General features: G+C 46.9%; 1 protein-coding gene across 2 annotated transcripts in view; it reads right to left on the bottom strand.

Moving 5' to 3' along the window:
• The window catches only part of LOC136631773 (NXPE family member 1-like), a 301785-nt gene extending 291998 nt beyond the window's left edge, over positions 1-9787 (bottom strand). The window contains exon 1 of one of the 2 annotated variants that reach the window (XR_010793085.1): positions 9475-9773. The gene's annotated coding sequence lies outside the window, so the exon portion shown is untranslated. Of the gene's footprint in view, positions 1-9474 lie in introns of both variants that reach the window. The other variant, XM_066606108.1, reaches the window with a different exon arrangement.
• Between the last annotated feature and the right edge of the window lie 5218 nt (positions 9788-15005).

Raw genomic sequence — 15005 nt, 5'->3', positions numbered from 1 at the left:
CGTCTAAACTCTTGCTACATAAATGTTATTGGGGTCCGCCTATACTCTTGCTACATAAATGTTATTGGGGTCCGCCTATACTCTTGCTACAGACATGTTACAGGGGTCCACCTATACTCTTGCTACATAAATGGTACAGGGGTTCGCCTATACTCTTGCTACAGAAATGTTACAGGGGTCCGCCTATACTCTTGCTTGATAAATGTTACTGGTGTCCGCCTATACTCTTGCTACAGACATGTTACAGGGGTCCGCCTATATTCTTGCAACATAAGTATTACAGGGGTCCGCCTATACTCTTGCAACAGAAATGTTTTGGGGTCTGCCTATACTCTTGCTACAGAAATGTTATTGGGGTCCGCCTATACTCTTGCTACAGAAATGTTACAGGGCTCTGCCTATACTCTTGCTACAGACATGTTACAGGGGTCCGCCAATACTCTTGCTGCAGAAACGTTATTGGGGTCCGCCTATACTCTTGCTACAGACAGGTTACAGGGGTTTGCCTATACTCTTGCAACATAAATGTTATTGCTGTCCGCCTATACTCTTGCTACAGAAATGCTAGAGGGGTTTGCCTATACTCTTGCTACAGAAATGTTACTGGGGTCCGCCTATACTCTTGCTACGGAAATGTTACTGCGGTCCGCCTATACTCTTGCTACAGACAGGTTACAGGGGTCAGCCTATACTCTTGCTACAGACATGTTACCAGGGTCCACCTATACTCTTGCTACAGACATGTTACAGGGGGTCCGCCTATACTCTTGCTACAGACATATTACAGGGGTCCGTCTATACTCTTGCTACATAAATGTTATTGGGGTCCGCCTATACTCTTGCTACATAAATGTTATTGGGGTCCGCCTATACTCTTGCTACAGACATGTTACAGGGGTCCACCTATACTCTTGCTACATAAATGGTACAGGGGTTCGCCTATACTCTTGCTACAGACATGTTACAGGGGTCCGCCTATACTCTTGCTTGATAAATGTTACTGGTGTCCGCCTATACTCTTGCTACAGACATGTTACAGGGGTCCGCCTATATTCTTGCAACATAAGTATTACAGGGGTCCGCCTATACTCTTGCAACAGAAATGTTTTGGGGTCTGCCTATACTCTTGCTACAGAAATGTTATTGGGGTCCGCCTATACTCTTGCTACAGAAATGTTACAGGGCTCTGCCTATACTCTTGCTACAGACATGTTACAGGGGTCCGCCAATACTCTTGCTGCAGAAACGTTATTGGGGTCCGCCTATACTCTTGCTACAGACAGGTTACAGGGGTTTGCCTATACTCTTGCAACATAAATGTTATTGCTGTCCGCCTATACTCTTACTACAGAAATGCTAGAGGGGTTTGCCTATACTCTTGCTACAGAAATGTTACTGGGGTCCGCCTATACTCTTGCTACGGAAATGTTACTGCGGTCCGCCTATACTCTTGCTACAGACAGGTTACAGGGGTCAGCCTATACTCTTGCTACAGACATGTTACCAGGGTCCACCTATACTCTTGCTACAGACATATTACAGGGGTCCGTCTATACTCTTGCTACATAAATGTTACTGGGGTCCGCCTATACTCTTGCTACAGACATGTTACAGGGGGTCCGCCTATACTCTTGCTACAGACATATTACAGGGGTCCGTCTATACTCTTGCTACATAAATGTTATTGGGGTCCGCCTATACTCTTGCTACATAAATGTTATTGGGGTCCGCCTATACTCTTGCTACAGACATGTTACCAGGGTCCACCTATACTCTTGCTACAGACATGTTACAGGGGGTCCGCCTATACTCTTGCTACAGACATATTACAGGGGTCCGTCTATACTCTTGCTACATAAATGTTATTGGGGTCCGCCTATACTCTTGCTACATAAATGTTATTGGGGTCCGCCTATACTCTTGCTACATAAATGTTATTGGGGTCCGCCTATACTCTTGCTACAGACATGTTACAGGGGTCCACCTATACTCTTGCTACATAAATGGTACAGGGGTTCGCCTATACTCTTGCTACAGAAATGTTACAGGGGTCCGTCTATACTCTTGCTTGATAAATGTTACTGGTGTCCGCCTATACTCTTGCTACAGACATGTTACAGGGGTCCGCCTATATTCTTGCAACATAAGTATTACAGGGGTCCGCCTATACTCTTGCAACAGAAATGTTTTGGGGTCTGCCTATACTCTTGCTACAGAAATGTTATTGGGGTCCGCCTATACTCTTGCTACAGAAATGTTACAGGGCTCTGCCTATACTCTTGCTACAGACATGTTACAGGGGTCCGCCAATACTCTTGCTGCAGAAACGTTATTGGGGTCCGCCTATACTCTTGCTACAGACAGGTTACAGGGGTCAGCCTATACTCTTGCTACATAAATGTTATTGGGGTCCACCTATACTCTTGCTACAGAAATGTTACTGGGGTCCGCCTATACTCTTGCTTCATAAATGTTATTGGGTCTGCCTATGTTCTTTCTACATAAATGTTATTGGTGTCCGCCTATTCTCTTGCTACAGAAATGTTACAGGTGTCCACATATACTCTTGCTACATAAATGTCATTGGGGTCCGCCTATACTCTGGCTACATAAATGTTATTAGTGTCCGCCTATACTCTTGCTACAGACATGTTACAGGGGGCCACCTATACTCTTGCTACAGAAATGTTACTGGGGTCCGCCTATACTGTCGCTACATCAATGTTACTGAGGTCCACCTATATTGCTACAGAAATGTTACTAGAGTCCGCCTATAAACTTGATACTGAAAGGTTTGAGTGGTTCACCTATACTCTTGCTACAGAAATGTTACTGGGGTCCGCCTATACACTTGCTACTGAAAGGTTTGAGGGGTTCATCTATCCTCTTGCTACAGAAATGTCACTGGGGTACACCTATACTGTGGGTGCACAAAGGTTTCCCATTGCAGTGTTCAGCTGCCTAACACATAAACAGAATGAAGTGTGTGGGGACACATAGATTTCACATAGCTATTTAACTCACGGCACCTTGGGTCACACAAGGTGGAGGTTGAGACCAAGCCTGAGCCAGGGCCAGCTCACGTACTTCCTACACAGAGTATTGTGGGTCCTACCTTGGCCATGGTTTTCTTGGCCTTATTATGCCACCTCCTCCTCCTGCTTGGGGTCTGGGGCTCAGCGGTGGGCAACATGTATTTTCTCTCATGTTACCACAGTTATCTGAAACAGTGGTTTGGGCCAAACAAAAGGAGCGTTACTGCATTAATGAAACGATCACAGCTGCACTAGCATCCGAGTCCGCTTGAGGTCCATGATTACTGAGAGTGTGGGCAGAGGTCAAGGTCCTGGGGGAGGGGGTAGAATCAACTGTGCCAGGTATGGCATGTGGAACTTCTTTGTGGTTCATCCACTCTTTGAAGCCATATAAGCAACCGTTACTGATTTAAAGAGACGTTCACAGCTGTACTAGCATCCAGGTCCGCTTTATGCCAATGATTACTGTGGGTGTGAGCCGAGGCCTAGGTCCTTGATGGGATGAAACTGTCTTGTTTGGGTGCTCTGATTTCTTTATGTGTAATACCGTCTTTGAGTTTCATGGGCTCGCCTATGCTATGGGTGCACAAAGGCTTTCCAATTGCATTGTTCAGCTATCTGACATATACAAAGAATAAATTGGGCAGAAATGTGGGCCGAGCCCGAGGTCCTGGGCGTGGTGAAACTCTGCCAAGTTTGGGCACTCTGATTTCTTTCTGTGTAATACCATCTTTGTACACCCACAGCATAGGTGAGCCCAAGGAACTCAAAGACTTCCCATTGCCCTGTTGAGCTATCTGACACCTACACAGAATGAATTGTGTGGGGACACATGGATTTCCCATTCTATGTAACTCATGGCACCTTGGGTCACACAAGGTCGAGGCTAGGACCGAGCCTGACCCTGGGTCCAGTCACATGCTTCCCACACAGAGTATTGCTGCATTGTGAGATGTGTAGAAGTGCTGGCACCTGAGTCCCCTTTCTGCCCACGTTTGCGGCTCTTGACAGTTTTGTGATGGAGGTGGCATGGGATTGGAATAATGATTGCATGTCAATTTATCATCAATTCTCAACAGCATTGTTGGCTATCGCCCACACTTTCAAAGAGGGTCACTACCTGCCAACTAGCCCTGCCAAGCCTCTGCAGTGCGTGCCTCCAGTTCTCCTCTCCAGTATGCACTTATAAATAGACATGAGGGTGGTGTGGCTATGAAGCAAGCGTGTGGCATGAGACCAGCTGAGCGCTGCGCAGGGAACATTTTGTGTGCGCTGTGGACGCAGGGTCGTGTGGAGGGTTGGACAGCAATGCCAACATGTAACCCAGGAGAAGAGGCAGCAGTGTCACCCGCAGGCTGTGATTGTCCTTGGTTGCAGGTAGTGTGGTGTTTAGCTAAGATGTGCCAGCACGTGTGCCTTGCTAATGAGGGTCTGTCCCAAGTAAATTGTTAGGGCGGTGACCGCCAGGCTCTTTCCCCCATTTTGGCTTAATAGTGGCACCTGGGAGCCTCAGATGCAGCCATGCATGCTGCCCCTGCCCTTCCCTATCCATTTCTGTGGTGTTTCCATGACTTTCTGATGTTTTCTGGTGTTTCCCAAGTCATCACCTATGCGGAGCATAGGTCCCATACAAAAATGCTTGAGTCCCCCATTGACTTCAATGAGGTTCGTTACTCGAAACGAGCTCTCAAGGATTATGAAACGTTTGACTCTGGTACTGAGCATCTGAGCATTTTGGTGCTCGCTCATCTCTATTCTCTATCCCTCACAATCTATCCTATTTTTACTTAAACGACAAGATTTGGGAAGGACAGCATTAACACAGCATTCACGGCCTTCATCTGGTCCCACAAACGTCCACGTATAGCCTTGAAAAAGCTTATGCTACCTAAGACTAGAGGTGGATTGAACTTTCCAGATATACGTGCATATAATATAGCCAGCCTTATGCGACATTCAGTTGACTGGCTACTGAAGACGAGCCATTTCTCAAACTACCAGCTGGAGAACGACCTGATGCACCCTTGGAGCTTAAACACTCTCCTACACACAGGATTTTCCAGTCTTCCATCGGGGGCCAAACATTCTACTATGGCAAAGGACACCATTGCTGCTTGGAAAATAATCCACTAAAACTATCAGCTACCATTCAAATTATCAAAACATATGGATTTGTGGGGGCATCCGGAGTTCAAAGAAGGGCAAGACAATAAAATGTTTGAGCTATGGCGTAGTAGGGGAATTATGAAAGTCCAACACCTTCTTCATCATAGAGAACCTAGATACAAAACGTTTGAAGAGCTTCGTGAAGTACATGGCCTACCCGCATCACACTTTTTACCATATGCACAAATAAAGGGTTTTCAAAGCGCTAGACTTGGGTATGTCTCAAAAGAGGCAATAACGAATCCAATTGACATGTTCATGCAAGGATCATCACAAAGGCATTCTTTATCTGATCTATACTACCGATTCAGGGAGGGGTGGGCCGAAACAGATAGTACACCTTTGTTTACAAAGTGGGAACGGGAACTACAAGACCCAGAACTATCTCAAAAACTGGTAGATGGTTGGATATTTATAAGAAAGGCTATAAACAATGAGAGATGGAGGGAAACTTATTTTAAAATCATACATGGAGCGATTTATGGTTTCAACATACCCCCGCACCCCGGGAACCCAACTAGACAACAGGCGTGCCCTAGATGCTCCCAACCAAAACCAGATTTTCTGCATGGAATCTGGCATTGCCCCAAAATCAAAACACTCTGGACAGAAATTAAATCATTGGTACATGAATTTGCAGGAATTACTCTACCATTGAGCCCACAAGCTTATGTATTTCACTCTCTCCCTAGCCATATAAAAAACGCTAATTTGATACACACTATTCTTATAATAGGCAACAGGAGCATGTTAGCAAAATGGTTGCAGGCCAGTCCCCTGGAAGTGCCAGATATCATGCAGCAACTAAGGCACCTTCTAAAAATGGAGAGACTGGAGACGGAAAAACGGGCAGAATCCCAAGCATCAACATTTTTGGGGAAATGGCGAGTTTTCATAGAGAGATTCACGGACCAAAATGAGATCTTGGAATGCATGAGCCTATTTAGTAACACATCCTGGTATCACTCAAGCAGGAGCGGATAGATTAGGAAGATTAAAAATAACATAAAGCAATGTTATTAAAACATATAGGAGATGAGAAGACAATATTTTCAGGCAATAAACCGAAATTTTTACATATTGATAGGACGTAGCATATAGTAAATGAATAAAAAGAAAAAACAGAGACACAACGCTTTACTACGAAAATCCACTGTTAAATGTCCAATGCTTGTTTATTTAGTTTATTTTGTTCTATGTTGACAATTAAAGGGGTTCTGACATCAAAAAAAAAAAATTGTACTCACCTTGCCTGGCCTGGCCCGATCGCCAGGCATGTCCCCTCCAGCCGGCATCTTCTTCTGTGCCTTTAAAGCAGAGCAGGAGCGGTCAAAAAGACCGCTTCCTGCTCTGGTCCGTCCGTCAGGCACTTCCGAGGTGAACGGACGGGCTCTACGTCACAAGCAGTGCTTGCTGTGGGCGGCCCGTCCGTCCTGCTGAACTCCGGAGTGCTGCGCATGCGCAGTGGAGACGCAGCCCGCCCTGACTCCTGTCAGAGGGTACCTCTCCACTGCGCATGCGCGCGATCCCGGAGCGGCACGGCTCGTGCAGACAGAAGAAGAGGAGCAGCGCCTGCCGGGAGATGACCCCCCGATGTCAACAACAACAGAAGAACAGGTAAGTATTATCTTTTTATGCTTTAGCAGCCATTAAACCATGGGTTCCCTGGGTCCATTAGGCAGACCAGGGAACAATGGCTGCTAAAGCATAAAAACATTATTTGTGTCAGAACCCCTTTAAAGCTAATGTGCTATATATATAATTGTTAACCATTGCGATGCTATTACTCAACATGTAGATGTGTCAAAGATGTAAATGACTACACATAAAAAAAAAATTTCTTGTATCGTAATGTGAGTTGATGTTTTGATTTGTTCTTGATTATGAAAAAATTGTAATAAAAAAGAGATAAAAAAAATAATAAGTTTACAATTTTTTATTCATATTTAGAAAAAAAAAAAGACAAAAGAAAATAAAATAAAAACAAGCAAAAGCATATTTGTTCCAAAAAAGTCTGATTTATCAAAGTATTTATCCACTATTATCCTGCATGGTAAATGTCATCAGCAAGAAAAATACACAATGCCAGAATTGCACTTTGGTCTCCCCGTCTCCAAGAAAAATGTAACAAAAATCTATCTAAACGTCACATGAACTCCAGAACACCAATAGAAACTACAGAAAATCCGGGGGGGAAAATCGAGCAACCAGATCGATGGAAAAGTTAGAAAGTTATGGCAGTCAGAAAATGCCAGAAAAAAAAAAATATTTTTTTCCAAAAATATTTTATTTTATAAAAGTAGTACAACAACAAAAAAACTAGAGAAATGTTGTATCGTAATAATTGTACTGACGCAGGGAATAACATGATCAGGTCATTTTTGCTGCAGTGTGTTGCGTGTTAACTTACCGCAATGATATATACTGCTGTTAGTATAGTTTTACCATAACCCCCCCCCCCCCCAACCCCCCCCCAAAAAACTGAGGCAAAATGCTTCCTTAGTTCATTTTGCATCCCGAAAAACACAATAAAAGCGGTTAAAGAAGCCGTATGTACCCCAAAGTGGAAACAAAAAAGCTACAGCTCATCACGCAAAAAGCAAGCCCTCACAGAGCTCCGTCCATGGAAAAATAAAAAAGTTATGGGACTTTGAATGCAGCGATGTAGAAAAATATTAATAATTACAAAGGGATTTTATTGTGCAAAAAAAAACAATAATAATTTTGGTATCGCCCTAATCATGCCGACCCGCAGAAAAAAATGTATCCTGTTATTTATGCTACATAATTAACGCTGAAAAACAAAAATTATAACAATGCCAGAATAGATGTGTTTTCTCTCCCTGCTCTAAAACAATTAATTAATAAAAGTTTTACAATACATTATATGTACCCACATATGGTACCAATAAAACCTACACAAAAAACAAGATCTCATATGGCCATGTCGATGGAGAAATAAAAAAGTTCTGGCTTTTGAAAGTGGAGATAAAAATCCCAAAAAAATCGTTGCATCTTTTGGGCCAAATTAAGCCAAAGTCACTAAGGGGTTAAAGGGAATCTGTATTCAGAAATTGACCTATTGTATAAACCAGGGGTGAATACTTCTGAGACTGCAGGAGTCGGTGAAAGTGGCATTTTGTGGTGAATTTGGGGAAACTAGTTTTTTTTTAGTTGTATTAAATTTGTAAGTTGTTCTCGTTTGATTGTCTTTTTGAAAACAGCTGAAAGTTTGTACATTTAACAAATAAATGTAATTTGTAATGGGGGAATAACTATGATTGCAACTGTGTGTTTTACAGTAGTTGCTGTGTCTTTGCCCTGTGTTCTCTATAGAGCCCTCGCCACTTTATCCACTCCTCTTTCCCATACAGAGCCGGTCACCTGTCTTTCACCACCTCTCTCGCCACACAGGGGCTTATCATCTTGTGCCGTCAGCCTACTCTGTCCCCCACAAAAACTCTTTCTCTTCATATTCTGTATCTTCTCCTCACAAATCCCAGCCACTGTGTGTTTCCCCAGGGCCGGCCCCCTTCTGCCCACACAGAGCCCCTAGCACCTTGTGTTCTCCATGATACCCCCTCTCTGATAACTAGCTGCATGGAGCCCAGAAATTCCTGATGTAGCCCTGAGCAGAAGCGCTGCGCCTTTTTTTTTTTAATTCCCCAATATCTATTAGATTATTACAATAGAAAACATCCAATAACACTGAGCTTCTCGCTCTCGGGCTTCTCCTCAGTTCCAGGTGGCCAGAGCTGAAGAAAACCCAAGAGTCAGAAGGGTCTGAGCAGCGGTTAACCAGAATGCAACCTGCACATACAAATAGGTAATATTGACTCTAGAAATGGTGTGAAGGATGGCATTTGGAAAGGGAGGCTGAAGTTTTGATACCGCACAGGGTCTATGGTCCAGGCCACCAGAGATGCTGAGCTCTAGCTGCACTTCTACAGTCCGACACCAATGGAGGAGTCCTAAGCCCACTCCTCCTACAGCCTGCCGGACTAGAAGCCCCAGGACAGACCCTCCTGCAGTCGCTACTTCATTGACCTCATGAAGTGGCACCCGGACCGGGATCTATGGCTGTTGAGTCGGCTCTTCAGTGTGTCAGTCTAGCGAGTCACATTCTGTGCCTTTACTTACCACTTCTGTTACTACTACTAATTCTGAATGTGTAAGCAGACTGGCTTCTTCTGTAGATTTGCCGTCTCTAACAGGTCATGGTGCCCTTGTTGGCATGCTTTCAGAAACTAAACATACAGGTACTGTAGCTCACCTGAGGTTAACTCTCCAGTGCCAGGATGTATGATAGGAATCCTCACCAGACGCTTTAGTTACAGATTTTCTGCACCATCTTCAGGGATCCTGTGGTGAATTCATCTTCTGGGACTTCAGAAGCAAATGTGGTAAATGACATATGACTGGTTGAAGCACCAGAGGTGAGATCTGCATCTGTTTTAAAGGTTCATTAAGGGCCCATTTGAAGTTGACGGTGACAGAGAAGATGTGGAGAGATGAATTGGTTGAAGTCTTCTCGCTGCTTCCTCTTAAGAACTATAATTAGGACAAAGGTAAATCTGATAAAAGCAGGGAGGAGGAAGAAAAGTATAACTATTAACTGATTTCATAGAGCTTTTGCAATTAGCTCCAGGCCTTCGCTACTCTTGTAACACGGCTCACCCATATGTGATCTTATTTACACCCAATTATACTGAGTCCAATGCAGGGGACACTCAGGCTGCTCAGCTTCATTAAAGTGAAGAAAAACCTGTTAAAGGATCCAGCAGCAGGATTTACATAAAGTCACAAGCTTTCTTTAAACAGGATTAAAAACCATACGGGAACATTTCAGGGCAGCTCCGTGCAGTCCTTCATCACGGATGGTTCCGGTATGGTTTATAATCATGCTAAAATAAAACTTGTGATTTTAGAGATATCTTGATGCTGGATCCTGTAACAGTGTCGAAGACTTGTGTGGTAACGGCATAATAGTCTGTTCCATCAGCACAAGGTCGTATGCCCATCACTACAAAGGGTCCACATTGACATAGGTGTGTGGAGATGCCTGTGGATTAGAGATGAGTGAACGTACTCGTCCGAGCTTGATACTCGTTCGAGTATTAGCGTGTTCGAGATGCTCATTACTCGAGACGAGCACCACGCGATGTTCGAGTTACTTTCACTTTCATCTCTGAGACGTTAGCGCGCTTTTCTGGCCAATAGAAAGACAGGGAAGGCATTACAACTTCCTCCTGTGACGTTCAAGCCCTATACCACCCCCCTGCTGTGAGTGGCTGGGGAGATCAGGTGTCACCCGAGTATAAAAATCGGCCCCTCCCGCAGCTCGCCACAGATGCATTCTGACAGAGATGAGGGACAGTGCTGCTGATGCCGGAGCTGCTATAGGGAGAGCGTTAGGAGTTATTTTAGGCTTCAAGAACCCCAACGGTCCTTCTTAGGGCCACATCTGACCGTGTGCAGTACTGTTGAGGCTGCTTTTTGCAGTGTTGCACTTTTTTTTTTTTTTTTTTGTATATCGGCCGTGCAGAGCATTGCGTCCAGAGCATTGCGTCCTGCAGTAATTTTACATAGTCCACGGCCAGTAGTGGTGGTGAGGCAGGGACAGTGAAAGACATATCCAGTCTATATAGGCAGTGGGCTTTTCCAAAAAAATTTGGGAAAAAAAATCTATTTGGGCTGCCTATGACCGTCCTCAGTGTTCTGGGTCTGTGCTGGGGGTAGTTGTCCTAATTCATACGCAGCCAGCTAAGTGTTACAGCAGGCTTGCGCAAAATTCTTTCCTGCCTCTGCGTTGCCTCTTACATCACCGCTGTCATCCTGTCCAGAGTGAAACAGTCTGCAGTAATTTTACATAGTATAGGGCCAGTAGTGGTGGTGAGGCAGGGACAGTGAAAGACATCTCCAGTCTATATACGCAGTGGGCTTTTCCAAAAAAATTTGGGAAAAAAAATCTGTTTGGGCTGCCTGTGACCGTCCTGAGTGTACTGCGTCTCTGCTGGGGGTAGTTGTCCTAATTCATACGCAGCCAGCTAAGTGTTACAGCAGGCTTGCACAAAATTATTTCCCGGCTCTGCTGTGCGTTCCGTAAGCGAAGTCAGCAACCACAGGCCAATAAGCGGCACATTTAATTACAGCGTTCTGTTTCTGCACTACTGGTAATACAGCATGCTGAGGGGTAGGGGTAGGCCTAGAGGACGTGGACGCGGGCGAGGACGCGGAGGCCCAAGTCAGGGTGTGGGCACAGGCCGAGCTCCTGATCCAGGTGTATCGCAGCCGACTGCTGCGGGATTAGGAGAGAGGCACGTTTCTGGCGTCCCCACATTCATCTCACAAATAATGGGTCCACGCGGTAGACCTTTATTAGAAAATGAGCAGTGTGAGCAGGTCCTGTCGTGGATGGCAGAAAGTGCATCCAGCAATCTATCGACCACCCAGAATTCTGCGCCGTCCACTGCTGCAACTCTGAATCCTCTGGCTGCTGCTCCTCCTTCCTCCCAGCCTCCTCACTCCATTACAATGACATCATTCTGAGGAGCAGGCAGACTCCCAGGAACTGTTCTCGGGCCCCTGCCCAGAATGGGCAGCAATGGTTCCGAATCCTCTCCCACTGGAGGAGTTTGTCGTTACCGATGCCCAACCTATGATGGTGGCGGCGGCCCCGCTCTACTCAGTTCCCAGTCGCCACTACTTTTCCCGATGTGCCGTCCCAGCCCTGCACGACCACGTCTCCCGCAACATTGTACGCGCCCTCACCAACGCGGTTACTGCCAAGGTCCACTTAACAACGGACATGTGGACAAGCACAGGCGGGCAGGGCCACTATATCTCCCTGACGGCACATTGGGTGAATTAAGTGGAGGCTGGGACAGAGTCAGAGCTCGGTGGTGGTATCTGCGGCGGTATATGCTTCCTCCACTAAACCACCCTCCTCCTCCTACGCAACCTCTGTCTCGCAATCAAGATGTGTCAGCAGCAGCACGTCGACAGCAGTCGGTGTCGCGCGGCGTGGCAGCACAGCGGTGGGCAAGCGTCAGCAGGCCGTGCTGAAACTACTCAGCTTAGGAGAAAAGAGGCACACGGCCTACGAACTGCTGCAGAGTCTGACAGAGCATACCGACCGCTGGCTTGCGCCGCTGAGCCTCCAACCGGGCATGGTCATGTGTGACAACGGCCGTAACCTGGTGGCGGCTCTGCAGCTCGGCAGCCTCACGCACGTGCCATGCCTGGCCCACGTCTTTAATTTGGTGGTTCAGCGCTTTCTGAAAAGCTACCCACGCTTGTCAGACCTGCTCGGAAAGGTGCGCCGGCTCTGCGCACATTTCCGCAAGTCCCACACGGACGCTGCCACCCTGCGCACCCTGCAACATCGGTTTCATCTGCCAGTGCACCGACTGCTGTGCGACGTCCCCACACGGTGGAACTCTACGCTCCACATGTTGGCCAGGCTCTATGAGCAGCGTAGAGCTATAGTGGAATACCAACTCCAACATGGGCGGCGCAGTGGGAGTCAGCCTCCTCAATTCTTTACAGAAGAGTGGGCCTGGTTGGCAGATATCTGCCAGGTCCTTGGAAACTTTGAGGAGTCTACCCAGATGGTGAGCGGCGATGCTGCAATCATTAGCGTCACCATTCCTCTGCTATGCCTCTTGAGAAGTTCCCTGCAAAGCATAAAGGCAGACGCTTTGCGCTCGGAAACAGAGGCGGGGGAAGACAGTATGTCGCTGGATAGTCAGAGCACCCTCATGTCTATATCTCAACGCGTTGAGGAGGAGGAGGAGGAGGAGCATGAGGAGGATGAGGAGAAGGGGGAAGATACAGCTTGGCCCACTGCTGAGGGTACCCATGCTGCTTGCCTGTCATCCTTTCTGCGTGTATGGCCTGAGGAGGAGGAGGAGGAGGAGGATCCTGAAAGTGATCTTCCTAGTGAGGACAGCCATGTGTTGCGTACAGGTACCCTGGCACACATGGCTGACATCATGTTAGGATGCCTTTCTCGTGACCCTCGCGTTACACGCATTCTGGCCACTACGGATTACTGGGTGTACACACTGCTCGACCCACGGTATAAGGAGAACCTTTCCACTCTCATACCCAAAGAGGAAAGAGGTTCGAGAGTGATGCTATACCACAGGACCCTGGTGGACAAACTGATGGTAAAATTCCCATCCGACAGCGCTAGTGGCCGAAGGCACAGTTCCGAGGGCCAGGTAGCAGGGGAGGCGCAGAGATCAGGCAGCATGTACAGCACAGGCAGGGGAACACTCTCTAAGGCCTTTGACAGCTTTCTGGCTCCCCAGCAAGACTGTGTCACCGCTCCCCAGTCCCGCTGAGTCGGCGGGAGCACTGTAAAAGGATGGTGAGGGAGTACGTAGCCGATCGCACGACCGTCCTCCGTGACGCCTCTGCCCCCTACAACTACTGGGTGTCGAAGCTGGACACGTGGCCTGAACTCGCGCTGTATGCCCTGGAGGTGCTTGCTTGTCCTGCGGCTAGCGTCTTGTCAGAGAGGGTGTTTAGTGCGGCTGGGGGAATCATCACAGATAAGCGTACCCGCCTGTCAACCGACAGTGCCGACAGGCTAACACTCATAAAGATGAACAAAGCCTGGATTTCACCAGACTTCTCTTCTCCACCAGCGGACAGCAGCGATACCTAAACAATACGTAGGCTGCACCCGCGGATGGAAGCATCGTTCTCTCTCACCATCCAAAACGGGGACATTTTTGCTTCATCAATCTGTGTATAATATTCATCCTCCTCCTCCTGCTCCTCCTTCTGAAACCTGACGTAATCACGCCGAACGGGCAATTTTTCTTAGGCCCACAAGGCTCACTCATCTAATTTTTCTAAACAATTTTTATACGTTTCAATGATCATTAAAGCGTTGAAACTTGCACCTGAACCAATTTTTATTTTAACTGGGCTGCCTCCAGGCCTAGTTACAAATTAAGCCACATTAACCAAAGCGATTAATGGGTTTCACCTGCCCTCTTGGTTGGGCATGGGCAATTTTTCTGACGTACATTAGTACTGTTGGTACACCAATTTTTTGGGGCCCTCGCCTACAGTGTAATCCAATTAATTTTTTGCCCACCTGCATTAAAGCTGATGTTACATCAGCTGTGCTGGGCACTGCAATGGGATATATTTATGTACCGCCAGTGGGTTCCAGGGAGCCACCCATGCTGTGGGTCCACAGGGAGTTGTAACTGCATGTGTCTACTTCTAAAGAACCCCAGTCTGACTGGGGCATGCAGTGTGGGCCGAAGCCCACCAGCATTTAACATGACATTACCTCAGCTGTGATGGGCAATGCAATGGGATATATTTATGTACTGCCAGTGGCTTCCTGGCACCCATCCATGCTGTGGGTCCACAGGGAGTTGTAACTGCATGTGTCCACTTCTAAAGAACCCCAGTCTGACTGGGGCATGCAGTGTGGGCCGAAGCCCACCTGCATTAAACATGACATTACCTCAGCTGTGATGGGCAATGCAATGGGATATATTTATGTACCGCCGGTGGCTTCCTGGCACCCACCCATGCTGTGGGTCCACAGGGAGTTGTAACTGCATGTGTCCACTTCTAAAGAACCCCAGTGTGACTGGGGTATGCAGTGTGGGCCGAAGCCCACCTGCATTTAATCAGACGTTACCTCAGCTGTGATGGGCACTGCAATGGGATACATTTATGTACAGCCGGTGGGTTCCAGGGAGCCACCCATGCTGTGGGTGCACACGGAATTCCCATTGCGGAGTTGTACCTGCCTGTGACTATTTATAAAAA

This window comes from Eleutherodactylus coqui, chromosome 6 (assembly GCF_035609145.1).
Source record: "Eleutherodactylus coqui strain aEleCoq1 chromosome 6, aEleCoq1.hap1, whole genome shotgun sequence".
Taxonomy (NCBI): domain Eukaryota; kingdom Metazoa; phylum Chordata; class Amphibia; order Anura; family Eleutherodactylidae; genus Eleutherodactylus; species Eleutherodactylus coqui.
Note: the sequence above shows the minus strand (reverse complement) of the source record. Positions and strands in the feature narration are given on the sequence as shown.